Below are 21,783 nucleotides of genomic sequence, written 5' to 3' on the forward strand. Positions count from 1 at the left end.
TTTTTTTAGGTCTTGGCTGATTTATTTGGATTTTCCCATGATGTCAAGCACTGAGGCACTGAGTTTTAAGGTAGGCCTTGAAATACATCCACAGGTACACCTCCAATTGACTCAAATGATCTATATTAGACTATCAGTAGCTTCTAAAGCCATGATATCATTTTCTGTAATTTTCTAAGCTGTTTAAAGGCACAGTCAACTTAGTCTATTTATACTTCTGACCCACTGGATTTGTGATTCGGTGAATGATAAGTGAAATAATCTGTCTGTAAACAATTGTTGGAAAAATTACTTGTGTCATGCACAAAGTAGATGTCCTAACCGACTTGCCAAAACTATAGTTTGTTATTAACAAGACATGTGTGGAGTGGTTGAAAAGCTAGTTTTAATGACTCCAATCTAAGTGTATGTAAACTTCTGACTTAAACTGTATGTATTCAGACCCTTTACTCAGTACTGTATGTATTCAGACCCACTGGCTCCAGGTCATCTACAAGTCCATGCTAGGTAAAGCTCCACCTTATCTCAGTTCACTGGTCACGATGGCAACACCCATCCGTAGCACGCGCTCCAGCAGGTGTATCTCACTGATCATCCCTAAAGCCAACACCTCATTTGGCCGCCTTTCGTTCCAGTACTCTGCTGCCTGTGACTGGAACGAACTGCAAAAATCGCTGAAGTTGGAGACTTTTATCTCCCTCACCAACTTCAAACATCAGCTATCCGAGCAGCTAACCGATCGCTGCAGCTGTACATAGTCTATTGGTAAATAGCTCACCCATTTTCACCTACCTCATTCCCATACTGTTTTTATACTGTTTATTTATTTATTTACTTTTCTGCTCTTTTGCACACCAATATATCTACCTGTACATGACCATCTGATCATTTATCACTCCAGTGTTAATCTGCAAAATTGTATTATTCGCCTACCTCCTCATGCCTTTTGCACACATTGTATATAGACTGCCCCTTTTTTTCTACTGTGTTATTGACTTGTTAATTGTTTACTCCATGTGTAACTCTGTGTTGTCTGTTCACACTGCTATGCTTTATCTTGGCCAGGTCGCAGTTGCAAATGAGAACTTGTTCTCAACTAGCCTACCTGGTTAAATAAAGGTGAAATAAAAGAAATAAATTAAAAAACTTTGTTGAAGCACCTTTGGCAGCAGTTCTTCTTGGGTATGACTACAAGCTTGGCACAGCTGTATTTTGAGTTTTTCCCATTCTTCTCTGCAGATCCTCTCAAGCTCTGTCAGGTTGGACGGGGAGCGTCGCTGCACAGCTATTTTCATGTCTTTCCAGAGATGTTTAATTGGGTTCAAGTCTGGGCTCTGGCTGGGTCATTCAAGTACATTCAGAGACTTCTCCCGAAGCCACTCATAAGTTGTCTTGGCTGTGTACTTAGGGTCGTTGTCCTTTTGGAAGGTGAACCTTTGCCTCGGTCTGAGGTCCTGAGCGCTCTGGAGCAGGTTTTCAGCAAGGATCTCTCTCTCTACTTTGCTCCGTTCATCTTTGCCTCGATCCTGACTAGTCTCCCAGACCCTCCCGCTGAAAAACATCCCCACAGCACGAATGCTATGCCCTCATAGGATGACATTGCACCCATCCACAGAGCATGGGTTGTCACTGAATGGTTTGATGAACATGAAAACAATGTAAATTATATGCAATGGCCATCTCAGTCACCAGATCTCAACCAAACACTCGATTGAGTAATGAACTCAGCCCGGCTCTATTAGCTTTCTAACTGGGAAGGAGCTGGGAAGGTGCGTGAAGGGCGTGGTAAGAGGGTTTGGCCATTACAGCACCACAAGTACTTACTATAGAATGTTGTAATATACCGTAGAATACTATAGTACGTACTACAGTATTATCGGCAAAAAAAACTGTAGTAAATACTACAATAATGTCCGCAACAACACTACAGTCCGAAAAAACACTACACTTTTTAAAACTTTATTAAAAACTACTTTATTTTATTAACATATGCCCTTCCCATTCCCCTCCCCATATTGAAATCTGTGCCACTCATAACTGAGAAACCTACATGCCAAGTATAGACCGTATATTGTGTTCCCTATAGGTTATAGAAAAGAGCAGAAGCACTGTTCTGTTCTGTTCTGTTCTGTTCACCTGCCTGCCTGCAGAAGATGGAAAATGTGCTCTTTAAGTATTTATCCAGTAGGTTTCCTGAAGGAGAAAGCCTCCATTTCTATTTCGCACTATAGTAAATACTACAGTAATGTCTGCAAAAACACTACAGTTAACTCTACAGTATATTACAATCAAGAAAAATATTACATGAATTACTATAGCTTATACTACATTTTTTAATTTACTACATTATTCATACTATAGTTTACTGTAAATACTACAGTACACTACAGTAAATAGGACAGTAAATACTACAGTATTCACTGTAGTGTTTTGCGGACTACAGTAAAGTACGCAAAAACACTACAGTGAACACTGTAGTATTTATACAATAGTATACTATAGTCTTTTTTTTATGTGGGCATGCTTAGGGTCATGTATAAATGATTTTTCCCATTATTTTATCTATGATTGCCATGCCCCCATACGATGACAATGCCCCCATCCACAGAGTACAGGTTGTCACTGAATGGTTTGATGAGCATGAAAACAATGTAAATAATATGCCATAGCCATCTCAGTCACCAGATCTCAACTAAATGAACACTTACGGGAGATTCTGTGGTGGTGCCTGAGACAGCGTTTTCCACCACCACCACCACCACCACCACCACCACCACCACCACCAACAAAACACCAAATGATGGACTTTCTCGTGGAAGAATGGGGTTGCAGTACCCGACGCTTGTAGAATCAATACCAAGGTGAATTGAAGCTGTTCTGGCTTGTTGTGACCCAATGCCTCATTAAGACACTTTGGGCCTGATTCAATCAGATCCACTTTAGCAGAAATCCTCATAGATAATGTGTTGATGGTGTCAAAGGCGGGGCTGCGTTAAAGCTGTCAAATCCACAAGCGGCTCGCAGCATTATACCTAAAACTGACATTGCCATTTGCAGCATGGAATCACATTAAGAGAAATCCTATGCAGCCTTCTTTACGTTTAACACTTGATCTGATTGAATTTAGACCTTTATTTATGTTGGTGTTTCCTTTATTTTGGCAGTTACCCGAATAAAGGCACTTTAGCATAATTGTTTAATGGCCCTGAGCCAAATTAAACATTTTAAACCCACCAAGCGATGTGAAACGACATATAAATATGAATTAATGGTTGGAGCGCAGTCCATATGGAGGAGTTAGCTATTGCGGTCAGAATGATTTGACGCATAATGTAGAACAGAGAAGTGTTTATTTTCCACATTATATTTATTTCATGTTGCACAACAAATGCATGCCGAATGTAAAACATTGAATACATTGCAACATTCCATGTGTTAAGCTGTCAAGTGTGTTGTAATGTAGATGTAACGTATTCTACTTGAAAGGGATTGCAATAGATGTTTTGTCATTAAACTGGGATTCTATATGCAGTTTCGGGATCCGGTGGCCCTCTGTCGTGGGTGCAGATATTGCAGTGGGGAGTTTTAGTTGAGCCAGGACAACTGTAGGTGGGAATGACACAGGCGTCACGGCTGGACTCATGGGAGTGAAACACTTTGACCTCTAATGAACAGGAGCCATGGTTCAGTGTCCTGAAAAAAATAGCATTTAGATCACATGTTTTAACCTGTTAAACTCTGAGTGGTTGTTTTGGACCCGGTACTGGGTCCGGCGAGTTTGGGGCGTACCAAAGTCACCAAAAGTGCAAACAGTTAATATGCATGGAAAGGGTACAACCTGATGGTCATTGTTTAGCAATGCATTTCCTTCTCCATCCACATTAAATTGTATGCATCCTCCACATGTACTTTTGATCTAGCTCATTGGTTACAATAAAAAAAGTTAATGGATATATACAATGGGGCAAAAAAGTATTTAGTCAGCCACCAATTGCGCAAGTTCTCCCACTTAAAAAGATGAGAGAGGCCTGTAATTTTCATCATAGGTACACTTCAACTATGACAGACAAAATGAGAAAAAAAATCCAGAAAATCACATTGTAGGATTTTTAAAATGAATTTATTTGCAAATTATGGTGGAAAATAAGTATTGTAGTAGTCACATTGATCAGAACCCCAGTTCTTACCTTTCTAACAGTATTAAGCATGTGTTTGTAAGACTTATAGTTTTGAAACCGAAATGTACTTTATGAGGGTAGTGTACAATATTATGTGTCGCTTAGAAAAGGCCACCAGAGGGCATCAGAGTTTGAGGTTAAAAGGATGTTTAAAATAAGTACACGATATATTCATTATTCAGATATATGGGCTAAATTGCCTCTCATGTCAGTGTAGACAGTGCAACATTTCCTGCTTACATTTTGTTGGATGATTTATTTAACTGTAGCTGTGGTATATGCACATTAAAAATAATTTGGCACATGAAATCCTGGGAAATGTGGCTGTGGTTGTAAAAGTGACAAAGTGTGCTACTACTACTCGCAAAATGTAAATGCACTGTGAGGTTAGAAGCCATTTAAACTCTTACTTTTTGTATATGCTGTGACAAAGTTAACTGAACTCGTCGCCATTTGTCTGTTCTCATAATAAAACTGTTGCGTAAATAAGGCCAGACATACTGTTTTTGGGGTGTTTGTTGTCCAGATGTTATCTATTTACAGTGCCTTCAGAAAGTATTCATAAAATGTCTAAAAACATCATTCCACTATGACATTATGGGGTCCCAAGCCTGCATATGACTGGCAAGTAATCATTCATGTTCCTTATTCAAGACACCTACAGAGCCAGCCACATCATTCCCATGCTTCTGGTTGCCAGTGTTCAGAAATGGTCTGGCAGTGCATATCCTTTTCACTAGCCAGAGATGGTCCACTGCACAGTTTTACTCTCTATGGCCCCTTAAGTGGCAGCTGAGAATCTCTGTTATTTTGAAAAGTGATCTGGGAGTATTTGTATTGATGGTAAACTTCACTATCCTTTTATATAGAAACAGGCTCTAATCAGCCACATGAAACGGGACATTCACTTCTTTAAATGATAAATATGGGTTACCAACACTATTTACATTTTCTGCCGGATGATTGTATTAGTGGCGCAGCTGGTGCTGCATTGTTTTGCCAGTCCTCTCAGATTGTTGTTTATATACTCACTATTGCCAATCTGTATTCAGCCGATGTATTTGCTTGGTGTTAAACAAATTTGCTATTGTATTCAGCTGATTGTTTACCACTGGCGATGATGGGCAGTGTATTTGAAATACGTATTTTAATGATTTCTGAGTATTTTGTCATTTGAATTGCACTGGGTTGAAATACACTCCAATGTATTTAGATTTTTCAAAATACTGTCATTTCTATACCATTTTAATAGCGGTTCACATTTTGTGGCCCCCCTTACCCCATGCATTGGTCTCAGAAGTCTGATGGCACTATGGGGTGATAAAAGCGTCTGCTAAAATAACTAAATGTATGTGTAAAAATGAACAATTGCAAAGCATGCTGAGTATCATTTTAATGAGCTTCGCCCTGAAAAATATACAGTGTGTTTTACTGTTAATTTTGGTATGTTAATTTTCATATATACATTTACATTTTGGTCATTTAGCAGACAGTCTTATCCAGAGTGACCTGCTCAACTAGGGTAGATAAAAAACATTATAAACTGGGTGGTTTGAGCCCTGAATGCTGATTGGCTATACAGACTGTATACCACGGGTATGACAAAACATGTATTTTTACTGCTCTAATTATGTTGATAACCAGTTTATAATAGCAATAAGGCACCTCTGGTGGTTGTGGTATATGGCCACTGTACCATAACTAAGGGCTGTATCTAGGCACTCTGTGTTGCGTCGTGCGTAGGAACATCCCTTAGCCATGGTATATTGGCCATATACCACACCCCTTCGTGCCTTATTGCTTAAACATTTCACACTCATAGCAAGCAAAACAAAATTTTAACATTTACTGAGAATGTTCTTGCTGTTCAGTCCAGCTACTTGTAAATCTATTTTTGTGTTTTAAAATACAAAATACATGTATTTTAATTAAATACATGACAAAATTCAAGTATACAATTATTTTGTTGTTTATTTTGATACATTGATCTTTATGTTATTTTATTTCTAACATTCCCTGACCACTGCAAGTATTTTTTTTAAATGTATAGAATTTCCAGAATTATTCAACAAAGATAGTGCCCAACATCCGATTTGTACCAAACTTATTCCTACCGTTGAGTAAGACATGAGGAATCCAATAACATGAGGAATCCAATAACATGAGGAATCCAATAACATGAGGAATCCAATAACATGATCAAAAGCCACCTTTGAACCCACACACACACACACACACCCCACGCCAATCCCACCCCAACAACTGGTATACAGTATCAGTGCTCTACTATAAATTAGTGTGGTTTTGCCCAGTAGATGCCGCTGTTTCTGCTACTGCCGACACACCCCTTTATCCATTTTCTGGTCTCTTGTGTTTATTCAATGGATCACAACAATTTCTTTGTAACTTTGGATAGAACAACAATAGCTTTTGCTCATGAAGAAAATACATTGTTTGGTCAAAAGTGGTAAGCAAGTTAGGTAAAAAAAAAGAAGGTTTTATGAAGGTAGTGATGATATTTAATCCAGTACAGAAATGTATAGGCGGCTTAACTTAACCTGTAAATTGTGCCAAGAGACCCCTTTTTAGGGCAAGTAGTGTTTTCAAAACTGTAATGTTTACATGAATTCAGATTATTTTCAGGGACACACAAATATATATGTAGTTATCTTTGTTAGAATGACTACTCTATATCCCTTGACGCAGTGATGCTGAATGTAAAAAAATGACTAACCTTTCGCCACTCTGACGATTATATTTATTGAAGTTTGTATGAATCCTATAAATTAAAATGGCCTATTTGGGTGCAATCAATTAGCTTAATTTCTTAGAGATAAAATTCTATTTCAACAAAATAATGTTTCAGGAATGCTAATACGATCTGTTTCTAGCTAGAAAAAATATTTCAGAACAATCTGAGATGGTTGCTGTTGAAATCCTCCTTCTTGTGCTTTGAGGTGGAACGACTCCAGAGAGAAGGAACCTCTCCTCTCCTACTCTCTACTCTCCCCTGACAGGTTTATCCTCTCTCTTTATCAATTAAGCATCATGCTGGATCTCCTGGCCCAGCCAGACGGGGAATGATCAGAAACACCAACCTTTCGTATGGTACTCACACAGGCTGGCTGTGCTGTGACAGTCTAAGACAGAGCTCTGCCTGGGAAATCAAAGTGGAGACTGTGCGTCACCTCTAAAGCCTAGGCAGGAAGGGAACACACAGAGGCAGCAAACGGATTCTGAGCCCCGCATGGCACCCTATTCCCTATTAAGTACAGTACTTTTGACCATGTCCCATAAGGCTCTGGTTAAAAGTAACATACTGTAGGAAACAGGGTGCCTTTTGACACACGGCCATTGTCCTGCTGATGGCTCTTTCAGTGTTGGACCTGGGGTCTGCTGGAGCTGCCTTGAAGATAATCTGCCTGCCTGTCAGACTCCCACCTGCACCGCTGGCTCAGAGATGCACTGTCTGGCAAACACAGACAAGTAGCTCGTCGAAATGCCCCAGATGTTCCCTGGCCCTTTCCTGCCTCCCACCCTCACCACTCCTCCATCACCACCCTCCTCCCCCCTCCATTACGCACAGACAGTGTGTGATTATGGGAAAGAGATGGGGCTAAAATGGATATGAGTGAGTCTCTCAGGTGGTGTTTGTGAGAAGATGAGCTCTGAGTTCTTTGAACATCTCTAACAAAGTTTTATTTCAAGGCATTTCTGAGGCCCAATCCTATTCTGTATGCTAGTCATGCTGTATTCTCTACTCACTCGTTTTTGACACCGTTGTATTATCCACTGGGCATTTTAATATAATGAATAGGTGAAGTTTAGGTGAAGGGAGGGATTAATTTCCACAGATCTCATTAAAAACGGCTTATTACCCCAGAGGGCCAAATAAGAACAACTGTGTTATTACACAAATAGAGGTGGAACGATTGTGTTTGTACAGTAGGCTAAGTCATTTAAATTATCATTCTTGACGGCTCAACACCTGACAACTTGACAGTAGGGACGTACTATCACACCCTGACCTTAGAGAGCCTTTTTATTTCTCTATTTAGTTAGGTCGGGGTGTGATTTGGGTGGGCATTCTAGTTTTCCTATTTCTTTGTTTGGCCTGGTATGGTTCCCAATCAGAGGCAGCTGTCTATCGTTGTCTCTGGTTGGGGATCATACTTAGACAGCCTTTTTTTCCCCCCTTTAGTTTGTGGGATCTTGATTTTTTATAGGTGCTGTGTAGCCTGCAGAACTTTACGTTTGTTTTGTATTTTGTTGTTTTTCTGTGTTCATTTTAGAAAAAATAAAATGTTTTCCTACCACGCTGCACCTTGGTCTAATTCATCCAACAAACGTAACATGTACCTGAACTTGTACAATAAGAAACTCTCGTTTTCATTGCAAAACGTTTTCCTACGCTTTGCTATGATTTGCTACGATGTGCAAGAATACACCCCAAGTGAATACACCCCAACATTTCTTAACATTTCAACAACACAAAATGTAATATTATGTCACTGATATTTCAGAATGAAATATGCCAGTATAGTAGGTGGTGGAAATGCACCATAACAGGGCTTACTTCGATGAGCAATGGCGGAAGTGGAAGCACCATTTGAGTTTGATGACGCATCGAGCTGAGATGGTAGAAATTAATGGAAGACAGTGATAAAGAAGAATGATGAAAAAGGGCTGAAGTCGGAAATGAAAATCAGTTTGTTGTTGGATTGCGATTCGTCAACAATTATGTTGCATTAGGAAAGGTGGAGTCGGTCAAAGTGACCAAGAGTAGTTTTGTTTTGATTTCCTGTGTGTCAGAAGAACAGAAGGAGAAGGCATTATGGCTCAACAAGTTAACCATGTGAATCAGTGTCATATGAAGTGTAGAGCATGGATTCTCAGAGCAGGGCGCTGGTTTAAGATGATATCTCTGGCGTTCCGTTGAATATTGGGGCTGTTGCTCGGTGGGAGAATTCCAGGAGTGGTGGATGCACGTCCTTTGACCCGTGTGGTGGATGGGAAAAGGGAGGAAAGTCTAGCGGATTTACAGTTGTTTGAGGAAGAGCTCCCAACGCATGTAAAGTTGGGGTATATAATATATTATTTGAAAGCGTTTGTGTACAAGCCACCTCAATGCTAGAATTGTAAAACGTTTGGACACACTGTGTCAATTGTGTGCAGGCTGAAGAAATATGTTGTTGAAGAGTCAGAGCGTGTACGATGCTGCAATTGTGGTGGGAATCACGTTCCGAGTCCTTGAGTACCCTTTCAGGGTGAAGGAGGTCGATGTAGTGAGGATCAGGGCTGTCCAGCAAGTTTTCTATACAGAGGCAGTGGAAAATGTTGAAGCAGGAAATGGAGATGAGGAGGACATGACGTGGTTAAAATGTTATCAAATAAACAATGTTTTTAACTTAATGACTTGATCGAAACATAAATGTAAAGAAACACTACTGCTAACATTAATTCGAGCTCTCATCTGAAAATGAGTATATAGGCAACTTTAATTACACACGACAGCGAGATAAAACAACTATTGGTGGGATGTTTCTGAAAGGGAGTGATTCTACATGGTCACATTATGCTTTATGCACTCTCTGAAGCCATTTAAATGACCAATCAGAAGTTGAAATGATAGCAAAGTGTACTCCCCGCCACCATTTCGCTAAAAAAGCTGAGGGATGAGGCTGGAGAAATGTAATCACTCTTAAATTCATTGACGGCTAAGGATGCAAGGACTGATGGAGTACGCAGTTCAATTCTGCTTCTGTTCTGTAGGTGGCACTATGTGCTCTTTTTCAAGGATCTTCCAAGAGTCCTTAAACATTAAAATACAATTATAATGCAATCACATTTTCACATATAACACACTGTTACAAACAACAGACATAATACACTGACATATTGACCAGATAAATATTCTAACAGTCTGAAAAGATAGTGTGATGGAAAATGTTATGTTTGTGCTTTTCTAATAACCAATTTCTATGTTCATGCAAGTGACTGATTGAACGTGCCTGGGAGGAATCCTCACTATCAGTATCGGCAATTTGGTAGCACGCCCAGAACCTTGTTTTGAGAACAAAAGGGATACCACAGTTTCAAGATCTCAGCTTGGAGAGAAGAAGCCTCGTGATGTAATGGTCGGTCACATGCATGAACCAAACGTTAATGATTAATTAATTATGAATGATGAATAAACTAAATCATGCAAATGTAACTTGTCTGTGTAAGCAGTATATACTGTAAGAGAACTAATGGGACTGCCCTGGGGGAGCTCACTTCAGACCGATACTTTATGCATTTAAGTTCGACTGTGACCTCTCCAGCTTCCTGTTAATAATCAATGACTAATTTAAGATTGACTTTGAATGTCCCTGTGTAGATTTTCCACGACAATTGATTGATTCCATAGCAGATAATAAGATAAGATGATCAGTATTTACCTGGTTAAAAGAGAATGTCACACCCTGACCTTAGTTCCTTTTTTATGTCTCTATTTTGGGTTTGGTCGGGGTGTGAGTTGGGGTGGGCATTCTATGTTGTTTTTCTATGTTTTCTTTTCTATGCTTTTGGCCTGGTATGGTTGCCAATCAGAGGCAGCTGTCTATCGTTGTCTCTGATTGAGAACCATACTTAGGAAGCCTTTTCCCACCTGGTGTTTGTGGGTTGTTTCCTGTTTTGTGTTTTCACCTTTCAGGACTGTTTCGATATTAATTTCTTACATTCACTTTGTTGTTTTGTATTTTTTGTGTTCTGTTATAATAAATAATCATGGACACTTACCACGCTGCGTTTTGGTCCGATCCTTCCTACTCCTCATCCGATGAAGACGAAGATCGTTACAGAGAAGGAATATAGTATCTATTATTTACAGAAAACTCATTCAACAATTTTAGATGAAGTTGTGTGGAAAAAGGACTGGGGGAGCCGAAATATACTTCTCCCATGGGAAAGGAAACTCAAAGGAGGTGATGATATTAATAAATAATAATTTTGATTCGAATGTGCAAATTGTCCAAACAAAGCCGCAATGTAGATGGACCATAAACAGATTTGACTCATTAACCTAGATTGTCCAAATGATGACCCACGCTTTATATATATATATATATATAATAATCAAGCCTACAAGCAGTACAAGACTGTATTATTATGGTGGGAGATTATAATACGGTTTTAAATAACTCAATGTACCATAAATTAAATCACATTACACTCTCATGCACTTAAGGAAATCATGAACATCATGGATATATTGGAACTAGTGGGTATATGGATGTTTAAATATCCTGACCTACATGGCAGAGGCTCAATCAAGCTAGTCGACTACTTTCTTATGTCATTCTCACTGACACCAAAAGTTATTAAAAAGTTGATAGGGGGCAGAATGCGGTCGCCCCATAAAATAATTGTCATAAACATTACTCCGACAGAATTTTTGCGTGGGCGCATGATTGGATGAAAACTTGTTTTTAACCAGGAAAGAATAATGATGTTATGTTTTTCCAACATAACATAGGTACAGCAGATCCCCATATTGTATGGGACACTTTTAAATGTTCCTTTAGAAGCCATGCAATGCCATACTCATCTAAAACCAAAAGCAATTTAGGTCAAAAGAGTTTATATTAACGGAAATAGAGGTAGTAACAGTACATATAGATAGCAATTCAAACTGTACCAGAGGAAAAACAAAAAGAACTTGAGGAACTTATTCAAGTGAAAGATCAAGTGTAATATATTATAAAAATAAAGCAAACTATATGGAATATGGGAAAAAATACACCAAATTCTTTTTAAAATCTTCAACATAGAAATGATACCAAAAATAATAAACTTGCTACAAAATATGGAGTCACCCATGATTCACCAAACAATATTTGGTACTTTAAGCACATGTTTTCATTTCAGTTTTCTCCATCTCCACTAAACAAAGTTAATTTTAAGGATTATGTCAAATAATGTCAAATTAACAGCTGTACAGAAAGACTAATATGAAGGCCAAATTACAGAGGAGGAACTTATTAATGCAATTAAAACCTTTAAGTCCACGAAAACTCCTGGGCTGGATGGCACTTGATGCATATCAAACCTTTTTTGATGTACTCAGAGGATCGTTATTAGCATGTTTAACCACTCCTATAAAAATGGTAGATTATCAGATGCTCAACAAGAAGGTCTGATTTCACTATTACTAAATAGAGATCTAGTCCATTTAAAACATTGTAGGCCCCTTACACTTCAGTGTTGTAATGGAACAATTATAGCAAAATGCATAGCGCATAGAATTTAAAAAGTATTGTCTGATATTATTCATCCTAATCAGACATTTCTTTTACATGGATGATACATTGGAGATAATATCAGACAAGTACTGGAAACAATAGAACACTATGAAAGATCTGGTAAACCAGGCCTGGTATTCATAGCTGACTTTGAAAAGGCTATTGATAAAGTATGACTGGAATATACACTACCGGTCAAAAGTTTTATAACACCTACTCATTCAAGGGTTTTCCTTTACTTAAAAAAATAAACTATTTTCTACATTGTAGAATAATAGTGAAGACATCAAAATGATGAAATAACAGATATGGAATCATGTAGTAACCAAAAAAGTGTTTAAAAAATATAAATATATTTTATATTTGAGATTCTTCAAATAGCCACCCTATGCCTTGATGACAGCTTTGCACACTCTTGGTATTCTCTCGACCAGCTTTTCCTGGAATGCTTTTCCATCAAACTTGAAAAACAAATGATAGTCCCACGAAGCTAAAATCAGATGGGATGGTGTATCGCTGCATAATGCTGTAGTAGCGATGCTGGTTAAGGGTGCCTTGAATTCTAAATAAATCACAGACAGTGTCACCAGCAAAGCACCGCCACACCATAACACCACCTCCTCCGTACTTTACGGTGGGAAATACACATGTGGAGATCATCCGTTCATCCATACCGCATCTCACAAAGACATAGTGGTTGGAACAAAAAATCTCCAGTTTGGACTCCAGACCAAAGGACAAATTTCCACCGGTCTAATGTCCATTGATCGTGTTTCTTGGTCCTACAAGTCTCTTCTTCTTATTGGGGTCCTTTAGTAGTTGTTTCTTTGCAACAATTTGACCATGAAGGCCTGATTCACACAGTGTCCTCTGAACAGTTGATGTTGAGACGTGTCTGTTACCTGAAATCTTTGAAGCAGCTCGCCTAGCTACTCACTGGACCCCTATGATCACTCGGCTATGCATGCCTCTCCCTAATGTCAATATGCCTTGTCCATTGCTGTTTTGGTTAGGGATAATTGTCTTATTTTACTGTAGAGCCTCTAGCCCCGCTCAATATGCCTTTGCTATCCCTTTACTTCCACCTCCTACACATGCGGGGACCTCACCTGGTTTAAATTATGTTTCTAGAGACAATATCTCTCTCATCGTCACTCAATGCCTAGGTTTACCTCCACTGTATTCACATCCTACCATTCTTTTGTCTGTATATTATGCCTTGAATCTATTCTATCGTGCCCAGAAACCTGCTCCTTTTACTCTCTGTTCCGAACGTACGAGACGACCAGTTCTTATAGCCTTTACCCTTATCCTACTCCTCTTCTGTTCCTCTGGTGATGTAGAGGTTAATACAGGCCCTGCAGTGCCTAGCTCCACGTCATGCATGTTAACATTAGAAGCCTCCTACCTAAGTTTGTTTAATTCATTGCTTTAAGCACACTCTGCCAACCCGGATGTCCTAGCCGTGTCTGAATCCTGGGTTAGGAAGACCACCAAAATCCCTGAAATTTCCATTCCTAACTATAATATTTGCCAGCAAGATAGAACTGCCAAAGGGGTGGAGTTGCAATCTACTGCAGAGATAGCCTGCAGAGTTCTGTCTTACTATCCAGGTCTGTACCCAAACAATTTGAGCTTCTACTTTTAAAAATCACCTTTCCAGAAACAAGTCTCTCAGCGTTGCCACTTGTTATAGACCACCTCTGCCCCCAGCTGTGCCCTGGACACCATATGTGAATTAATTGCCCCCCATCTACTGTATCTTCAGAACTTGTGCTGCTAGGTGACCTAAACTGGGACATGTAACACCCCGGCCATCCTACAGTCTAAGCTTGATGCCCTCAATCTCACGCAAATTATCAATGAACCTAACAGGCACAACCCCAAATCCATTAACACGGGCACCCTCATAGATATCATCCTAACCAACTTGCCCTCCAAATACACTTCTGCTGTTGTCAACCAAGATCTCAGCGATCACTGCCTCATTGCCTGCGTCCGTAATCGGTATGCGGTCAAACGACCACCCCTCATCACTGTCAAACGCTCCCTAAAACACTTCAGCAAGCAAGCCTTTCTAATCGACCTGGCCCGGGTATCCTGGAAGGATATTGACCTCATTCTGTCAGTAGAGGATGCCTGGTTATTCTTTAAAAGTGCTTTCCTCACCATCTTAAACAAGCATGCCCCATTCAAAAAATGTTGAACCAGGAACAGATATAGCCCTTGGTTCTCACCAGACCTGACTGCCCTTGACCAGCACAAAAACATCCCGTGGTGTACTGCATTAGCATCAAATAGACCCCCGCGATATGCAACTTTTCAGGGAAGTTAGGAACCAATATACACAGGCAGTTAGGAAAGCAAAGGCTAGCTTTATCAAACATAAATTTGCATTCTGTAGCACAAACTCAAAAAAGTTCTGGGACACTGTAAAGTCCATGGAGAATAAAAGCACCTCCTCCCAGTTGCCCACTGCACTGAGGCTAGGAAACACTGTCACCTGCGATAAAACCACGATAATTGAGAATTTCAATAAGCATTTCTCTACGGCTGGCCATGCTTTCCACCTGGCTACCCCTACCCCGGTCAACTGCCCTACACTCCCCACAGCAACTTGCCCAAGCCTCCCCCATTTCTCCTTCACCCAAATCCAGATAGCTGATGTTCTGAAAGAGCTGCAAAATCTGGACCCCTACAAATCATCCGGGCTAGACAATCTGGACCCTCTCTTTCTGAAATTATCTGCCGAAATTGTTGCAACCCCTTTACTAGCCTGTTCAACCTCTCTTCGTATTATCTGAGCTCCCCAAAGATTGGAAAACTGCCGCGGTCATCCCCCTCTTCAAAGGGGGAGACACTCTAGACCTAAACTGCTACATACCTATATCTATCCCACCCTGCCTTTCTATGGTCTTCGAAAGCCAAGTTAATAAACAGATCACCGACCATTTCGTATCCCACCATACCTTCTCTGCTATGCAATCTGGTTTCCGAGCTGGTCATGGGTGCACCTCAGCCACGCTCAAGTCCTAAACGATATCCAAATGCCAAACATACCCTCGTAAAACTGACTATCCTACCGATCCTTGACTTTGGCGATGTCATTTACAAAATAGCCTCCAACACTCTACTCAGCAAATTGGATGCAGTCTATCACAGTACCATCCGTTTTGTAACCAAAGCCCCATATACTACCTACCACTGCGACCTGTACGCTCTCGTTGGCTGGCCATCGCTTCATACTCGTCGCCAAACCCACTGGCTCCAGGTCATCTGTAAATCTTTGCTTGGTAAAGCCCCTCCTTACCTCAGCTCACTGGTCACCATAGCAGCACCCACTCGTAGCACGTGCTCCAGCAGGTATATTTCACTGGTCACCCCCAAACCCAACTCCTCCTTTGGCCTCCTTTCCTTCCAGTACTTTGCTGCCAATGACTGGAGACTCATATCTCCCATGATAGCTTTAAGCACCAGCAGTCAGAGCAGCTCACAGCACCTGTACATAGCCCATCTGTAAATAGCCCACCAACTACCTCATCCCCACACTGTTATTTATTTATTTTGCTCCTTTGCACCCCAGTATCTCTACTTGCACATGCATCTTCTGCACATCTATCACTCCAGTGTTTAATTGGTATATTGTAATTATTTTGCTACTATGGCCTAGTTATTGCCTTACCTCCCTTATCCTACCTCATTTGCACACACTGTATGTAGACTTTTCTATTGTATTATTGACTGTATGTTTGTTTATTCCATGTTTAACTCTGTGTTGTAGTTTGTGTTGCCCTGCTTTGCTTTATCTTGGCCAGGTCGCAGTTGTAAATGAGAACTTGTTCTCAACTTAGCCTTCGTGGTTAAATCAAGTTGAATTAAAAAATAAATAAATATGGACTTGATCTTTTACCAAATAGGGCTGTCTTCTGTATACCACCCCTACCTTGTCACAACACAACTGATTGGCTCAAACACATTAAGAAGGAAAGAAATTCCAGTTCACCTGTTAATTGAAATGCTTTCCAGGTGACTACATCATGAAGTTAGTTGAGAGAATGCCAAGAGTGTGCAAAGCTGTCATCAAGGCAAAGGGTAGATATTTGAAGAATCTCAAATATAAAATATATTTGTATTTGTTTAACACTTTTTTGTTACATGATTCCATATGTGTTATTTCATAGTTTGATGTCTTCACTATTATTCTACAATGTAAAAAAATGTTAAAATAAAGAAAAACCCTTGAATGTGTAGGTGTGTCCAAACATTTGGTACTGTACATACATACAGTCATTTAGAAAGCATTCAGAAACCTTTACTTTTCCATATTTTTCTAAAATTGAACTACACACAATACTCCATCATGACAAAGCTAAAACCGTTTAAAGAAATGTTTGCATATAAAAAACTGAAATAAGACATTTACATAAGCATTCAAACCCTTTTGCTATGATACTTGAAATTGAGCTCAGGTGCATCCTGTTTCCATTGATCATTCTTGAGATGTTTCTACAACTTTGTTGGTGTCCACCTGTCATAAATTCAATTGATTGGACATTATTTGGAAAGGCACACACCTGTCTACATAAGGTCCTACAGACAGAGCATGTCAGAGCAAAAACAAAGCCATGAGGTCAAAGGAATTGTCCGTAGAGCTCTGAGACAAGATTGTGTATGCACAGATCTGGGGAAGGGTACCAAAACATTTCTGCCGTATTGAAGTTCCCCAAGAACACAGTGGCCTCAAACTGAGCAATCAGTGGAGAAGTGCCTTGGTCAGGGAGGTGACCAAGAACCTGATGGTCACTCTGACAGAGCTCCAGAGTTCCTCTGTGGAGATGGGAGAACCTTCCAGAAGGACAACCGTCTCTGCAGCACTCCACCAATCAAGTCTTTATGGTAGAGTGACCAGAAGGAGCAACTCCTTAGTAAAAGGCACCAGACAGCCCGCTTGGAGTTTGCCAAAAGGCACCTAAAGAACTCTGACCATGAGTAATAAGATTATCTGGTCTGATGATACCAATATTTAACTATTTAGCCTGAATGCCAAGCGTCACGTATGGAGGGAATCTGGCACCATCCCTATGGTAAAGCATGGTGGTGGGATCATCATGCTGTGGGGATGTTTTTCAGCAGCAGGGACTTTGAGACTGGTCAGGATCGATGGAAAGATGAAGGGAGAAAAGTATTGAGAGATCCATGATGAAAACTTGCTCCAGAACACTCTGGACCTCAGACTTGGGTGAAGGTTCACCTTCTAATAGGTTAAGACAATGCAGCAGTGGCTTTGGGACAAGTCTCTGAATGTCCTTGAGTGACCCAGCCAGAGCCTGGACTTGAACCCAATCATTCATCTCTGCAGAGACCTGAAAATAGCTGTGCAGCGATGCTCCCCATCCATCCTGACAGAGCTTGAGAGGATCTGCAGAGAAGAATGGGAGACACTCCCCAAATACAGGTTTGCCAAGCTTGTAGCGTCATACCAAGAAGACTTGAGGCTGTAATCGCTCCCAAAGAGTCTGAATACTTACGTAAATGTGATATTTCGGTTTACATTTTTAATACATTTGGAAAAATTTATAAAAACCTGTTTTTGCTTTGTCATTATTGGATATTGTGTGTAGATTGATGAGGAAAGAAAATGTCTTGAGAAGTTACTATTTACAGCTATTGTTTTTTCAGCATAGCTATTTATTTATTTTTCATGGGTTTAAATGAAGTTGTTAAGTCTCTGCTTTCCGAAAAATCGGATGAATTCACAAGACATTGATGGGCTCAACCAAACTGGCCTCTTTTCACCTAATGTGTTAAATGTGTCCTTTATACTGGCAGAGCCAATGGGGGTCACCTTAGAGACTGCTGCCCTATATACATAGTCATTGAACACGGGTCACTTTAACAACCTAGACTACTGCTGTATACATATTTTCTATTCATACAGTTGAAGTCAGAAGTTTACATAGGCTTAGGTTGGAGTCATTAAAACTAGATTTTCAACCACTCCACAAATTTCTTGTTAACAAACTATAGTTTTGGCAAGTCGGTTAGGACATCTACTTTGTGCATGACACAAGTCATTTTTCCAACAATTATTTACAGACAGATTATTTCACTTATAATTCACTGAATCACAATTCCAGTGGGTCAGAAGTTTACATACAATAAGTTGACTGTGCCTTTAAACAGCTTGGAAAATCCCAGAAAATTATCGCTTTAGAAGCTTCTGATAGGCTAATGGACACCATTTGAGTCAATTGGAGATGTACCTGTGGATGTATTTCAAGGTCTACCTTCAAACTCAGTGCCTCAGTGCTTGACATCATGGGAAAATCAAAAGACCTCAGAAAAAAATTGGAGACCTCCAAGTCTGATTCATCCTTGGCAGCAATTTCCAAATGCCTGAAAGTACCACGTTCATCTGTAAAAACAATAGTACGCAAGTATAAACACTAACTAATCCAGGCACTTGTCATCTCCCGTCTGGATTACTGCAGCTCGCTGTTGGCTGGGCTCCCTGCCTGTGCCATTAAACCCTACAACTCATCCAGAACGAAGTGTTCAACCTTCCCAAGACACCCGCTCCTCCGCTCTCTCCACTGGCTTCCAGTTGAGATGCTACAAGACCATGGTGCTTGCCTACGGAGCTGTGCAAACCTCCAAGTCAGGCCCTACACCCAAACAAGGGCACTGCGTTCAACCTCTGGCCTGCTCGCCTCCCTACCACTGAGGAAGTACAGTTCAATCCCTTCCGGAGAACAAGTGGCTGTTCCACATGTCAAACCAATTTGTAAGTCGCTCTGGATAAGAGCGTCTGCTAAATGACTTAAATGTAAATGTACCACGAGACCACGCAGCGTCATACTGCTCAGGAAGGAGACACGTTCTGTCTCCTAGAGATGAACGTACTTTGTGTGCAAAAAGTGCAAATCAATCCCAGAACAACAGCAAAGGAACTTGTGAAGATGCTGGAAACAGCAGGTACAAAAGTATCTACAGTGGGGCAAAAAAGTATTTAGTCAGCCACCAATTGTGCAAGTTCTCCCACTTAAAAATATGAGAGGCCTGTAATTTTCATCATAGGTACACTTAAACTATGACAGACAAAACCCAGAAAAAAAATCCAGAAAATCACATTGTAGGATTTGTAATGAATTTATTTGCAAATTATGGTGGAAAATAAGTATTTGGTCAATAACAAAAGTTTATCTCAATACTTCGTTATATACCCTTTGTTGGTAATGACGGCGGTCAAACTTTTCTGTAAGTCTTCACAAGGTTTTCACACACTGTTGCTGGTATTTTGGCCCATTCCTCCATGCAGATCTCCTCTAGAGCAGTGATGTTTTGGGGCTGTTGCTGGGCAACACGGACTTTCAACTCCCTCCAAAGATTTTCTATGGGGTTGAGATCTGGAGACTGGCTAGGCCACTCCAGGACCTTGAAATGCTTCTTACGAAGCCACTCCTTTGTTGCCCGGGCGGTGTGTTTGGGATCATTGTCATGCTGAAAGACCCAGCAACGTTTCATCTCCAATGCCCTTGCTGATGGAAGGAGGTTTTCACTCAAAATCGCACCATTCATGGCCCCATTCATTCTTTCCTTTACACGGATCAGTCGTCCTGGTCCCTTTGCAGAAAAACAGCCCCAAAGCATGATGTTTCCACCCCCATGCTTCACAGTAGGTATGGTGTTCTTTGGATGCAACTCAGCATTCTTTGTCCTCCAAACACGACGAGTTGAGTTTTTACCAAAAAGTTATATTTTGGTTTCATCTGACCATATGACATTCTCCCAAACTTCTTCTGGATTATCCAAATGCTCTCTAGCAAACTTCAGACGGGCCTGGACATGTACTGGCTTAAGCAGGGGGACACGTCTGGCACTGCAGGATTTGAGTCCCTGGCGGCGTAGTGTGTTACTGATGTTAGGCTTTGTTTCTTTGGTCCCAGCTCTCTGCAGGTCATTCACTAGGTCCCCCCGTGTGGTTCTGGGATTTTTGCTCAGCGTTCTTGTGATCATTTTGACCCCACGGGGTGAGATCTTGCATGGAGCCCCAGATCGAGGGAGATTATCAGTGGTCTTGTGTGTCTTCCATTTCCTAATAATTGCTCCCACAGTTGATTTCTTCAAACCAAGCTGTTTACCTATTGCAGATTCAGTTTTCCCAGCCTGGTGCAGGTCTACAATTTTACAAGTTTCTGGTGTCCTTTGACAGCTCTTTGGTCTTGGCCATAGTGGAGTTTGGAGTGTGACTGTTTGAGGTTGTGGACAGGTGTCTTTTATACTGATAACAAGTTCAAACAGGCGCCATTAATACAGGTAACGAGTGTAGGACAGAGGAGCCTCTTAAAGAAGAAGTTACAGGTCTGTGAGAGCCAGAAATCTTGCTTGTTTGTAGGTGACCAAATACTTATTTTCCACCATAATTTGCAAATAATTTCATAAAAAATCCTACAATGTTATTTTCTGGGTTTCTTCCCCTCCTTTTGTCTGTCATAGTTGAACTGTACCTATGATGAAAATTACAGGCCTCTCTCATCTTTTTAAGTGGGAGAACTTGCACAATTGGTGGCTGACTAAATACTTTTTTGCCCCACTGTATATCCACAGTAAAACGAGTCCTATATCTACATAACCTGAAAGGCCACTCAGCAAGGAAGAAGCCACTGCTGAAAAAAATCACTTTCTACTATTATTCTGACATTTCACACTCTTAAAATAAAGTGACCTAAGACCTAACTGACCTAAAACAGGGAATGTTTACTAGGATTAAATGTCACAAATTGTGAAAACTGAGTTTAAATGTAGTTGGCTAAGGTATATGCAAACTTCTTTTATTTGTCCCCATGTGTCTGTTTTTCAGCATAAAGTACTCTGTAGCCACTTAGTGTGGACACCATGTGAGACCACACACACACACACAATAACAGTCTCTCTTCTTCACTTCATCCCTCTCCCCCTTCTCCCTAAATCCTCTAGATTATATCAGCTGTTTTGGTGAACCCCTCCCGCATCTGAACTGGCTGACACAGAGGGCACAGCATGTATCTTGGTCGGGTCAACAGGAAGAATTATTAAAGAACTGCTTTACATTGAAATATGTTGTAGTCCCAAATCAAATCAAATCAATCAAATCAAATCACATTTTATTTGTCACATACACATGGTTAGCAGATGTTAATGCGAGTGTAGCGAAATGCTTGTGCTTCTAGTTCCGACAATGCAGTAATAACCAACAAGTAATCTAACTAACAATTCCAAAACTACTGTCTTATACACAGTGTAAGGGGATAAAGAATATGTACATAAAGATATATGAATGAGTG

The 21,783-nt window shown here is 40.3% G+C and overlaps 1 non-coding gene across 1 annotated transcript; it reads left to right on the forward strand.

The window, feature by feature from the left end:
• Positions 1–2,158: 2,158 nt before the first annotated feature.
• LOC115106055 (U7 small nuclear RNA) lies at positions 2,159–2,211 on the forward strand. Its single transcript, XR_003859972.1, has one exon. It is a non-coding gene; the product is annotated as a U7 small nuclear RNA (small nuclear RNA).
• Positions 2,212–21,783: the final 19,572 nt, after the last annotated feature.

Source organism: Oncorhynchus nerka, linkage group LG22, assembly GCF_034236695.1.
Source record: "Oncorhynchus nerka isolate Pitt River linkage group LG22, Oner_Uvic_2.0, whole genome shotgun sequence".
NCBI classification, from domain to species: Eukaryota; Metazoa; Chordata; class Actinopteri; order Salmoniformes; family Salmonidae; genus Oncorhynchus; species Oncorhynchus nerka.